Source organism: Galeopterus variegatus, unplaced genomic scaffold (assembly GCF_000696425.1).
Source record: "Galeopterus variegatus unplaced genomic scaffold, G_variegatus-3.0.2 Scaffold793, whole genome shotgun sequence".
Classification (NCBI taxonomy): domain Eukaryota; kingdom Metazoa; phylum Chordata; class Mammalia; order Dermoptera; family Cynocephalidae; genus Galeopterus; species Galeopterus variegatus.
In genome coordinates, this window is record NW_007726904.1 from 2,303 (window position 1) to 5,089 (window position 2,787).

At 43.3% G+C, this 2,787-nt stretch overlaps 1 pseudogene; it reads right to left on the reverse strand.

Annotated features, from left to right (window-relative positions):
* Positions 1-1,400: 1,400 nt before the first annotated feature.
* Positions 1,401-2,575, reverse strand: LOC103590280 (annotated as a pseudogene).
* Between the last annotated feature and the right edge of the window lie 212 nt (positions 2,576-2,787).

Sequence of the window (2,787 nt, forward strand, 5' to 3'; positions counted from 1 at the left end):
CTCTCCCAAGTGCACCATGGGCTTGGCCCAAGTTTTATCCTTTTTTGATGACATAAACATGTCTTAGTGTTTTGTTAAGGTCTTGGATTGGTCTCAGAGTGACTAGACATAGATTCCCAGTTGTTAGGTGGGAAGCCTTAACAAGACCCATTGCATAATTAACCAGTGACCAATTTGTTCCCAAATTTTTATGTTAAGGCTCCCTTCCTTGAGGTATCAAGGACATGATTGTTTAATATCCACTAACAGTTTTACAAGCTGCCATTCAGTTACTTATAGCCTGCTGCTTTAGGGAGACATTGGAATTGTAATGTATGTTCAGTCTCCCCTTTTGTTAATGAATTATTCATATTTTAAAAGTAAAGAGAAGGAAAAAATATCTCCAGGATTGAAAAGACCTAACTTTGACCTGCCACAGACGTTCAATCGCTCACCAAAAGCCACCTGTGATTCCCTTACTGGGATGCATTTCCCTTATTAGGGACTCCCTTGCTGGGATGAATTGGACATCCTATTCTTCTCCAATGCTTGGCAGGTCAGTCTCTGATCCATGGAGAATGTCCTCACACAGGACACCATTTTGTTGCTTTGTGTTGCTCACCATTTTGTTGCTTTGTGTTGCATCACCCCCCACGGATTTGTCACCCCTCCTCCCCTGGGTGATGGAGCCTCAAAGGATTACTCAAAGCCCATCTCTTCTGAGCAGTGAGAAGCCCCAAAGTGGTTAATTTCCTGCCAGAATCCTCAAGCAAGAGGCATCGCTTCCTTGGCAAATTAACCCGAAATTGGGGTTCTCTTCCTGCATTTATTTTCCAGACCAGGAAGTTAAAGGAAGAGAACATAGGTGGGGTTATAGTTTAACAATATAGGCTGGCAACTCTCAGTGAAACAAGTCAGATGACACTCCATCAGACAATTAAGTGATCTCACAGCAATTTCTCAGTATCTTTACATAACAATCAGTAACTAGTCTGTCCTTCAGCCAGCAACCTTGCTGTGCCACAAATTTTTATCTTACACCAGAAACTTTATAGCCTGAGGAAAATTTCCAGTCCTCTGCAAGGTCAATATTTGAAACTGCAAGGCTTTGGAAAACCAGGCCCTGGGAAGTACATATGTTTTATAGTATATTCCCAATTTAAGAAACTTAGAACCCATGAAACCATTGTTTATTGCTTTGAAAATTACAATCAAATGAATAAAATTTTAAAAATAATAAAACCTTAGAAAAATATGTGATAGAGATATAAATTTAAAAACAAAATTCTGCATTAACTGTGAATTTTACTAAATAAGATTACCTAGTGAAGCAAATTTATCCATCAAGACCATTTGGTGTGTGTTATGTATATATTTTGCTGGTGCTAGAAGATGTCCATGTGCTTATATCAACAAATGTGACTTCATGTAAAGATTCTTAATGTTTGCAGTACTTGGCAAATGCAGTTTCAGTCCATACATAGCCAACAATGATGTTACTGCAGGAAAATGCAGAGTTAAAATTGTCTTTGCATGTAACAGAATAAATAAATGATACAAACAAGAAGACTAACAGTATAAAACCAAAGATCTGTTTTTCCCCCATCTCCTCATCTTGTGGACAGGAGACTCATGTGTGTCTACCCAACAGTGTTGTAGAGGAACACTCAAGGTGCCTGTGTTGAGAGCAGCAGGAGCATCATTACTCTCTTCAAAGCATCCTTAAGCTCTCTGCTCCTCATCCTGTAGATCAAGGGGTTCAGCACAGGAGTGATGAAGGTGTAAACCACAGACACTACCTAATCCTTCTCAGGAGAGTAGCTGTAGCTGGTTCACAAGCAGATGAGGCTGGTGCATCGTTACTGAGTCAGGTGGGAGGAACAGGTGGAGAAGCGTGCACCTCCCCTCTGCCAAGTAGATCTTCAGGATGGCAGCCATGATGAAGACATAGGAGAGAATGATGAGCAGGAAGGGGATGGTGAGGATGGTGACACTGACCACAGGTGGTCTTGTGGATCCAGGTGTCTGCCCAGACCAGTCTCATGACAGGGAGGACATCGCAGTAGAACAGGCTGATGATTTCTTTGCTGCTGCAGAAAGGGAATTGGAAGATGAGCACAGTCAGCTGCATGGCCAACATGAACTCCAACAGCAGAGACCCCAGGCAGCTGAACACACAACCACCAGCTTATGATGAGAGTGTGACACAAAGAGTGACAGATGTCCACAAACCAGCCATAGCCCATGATGGCCAGCAGAATGTGATCAGCACTGCCCAAGAAGATGAAGAACATCTGGGTTCCTCAACCAGCCAGGGAGATGAGGGTTCTCTCCATGGACAGGACGATAGCCAGAGTCAGAGGGGCAGTGGTGGAAGGGCAGAGAATCTCCAGAGCTGCAAAGTTGCCAGGAAGAAGTACATGAGGGTATAGAGTCAACGGTTGATCCAGATGATGAGGAAAATGGAGACATTGCCATGGATGCTGACCAGGAACATAATCAGGAAGGCCACAAAAATCAGCATCTGCACATGAGGGAGTCTAGAGAAAGGGTGGAAGTGGAGGGAAATTGTCCCAGTTTGGTTTGCATCCTCCATGTCTTCCACGCATCCGGCCTGCTAATAGCACAGGTGCTGCCCCTGAGGACAGATAAATGTCAGGACCGGGTAAAGGGGGATGAAAATCAACTACAATGTATATTAAGAAGTAAAATAAAATGTAATATAAAAAAAAGTCAGGACAAGACACTACTGCTGGGTGACCTATTCAACCCCTGGCCTCACCCTTCCTCGATCCCCTCAACTCCAAC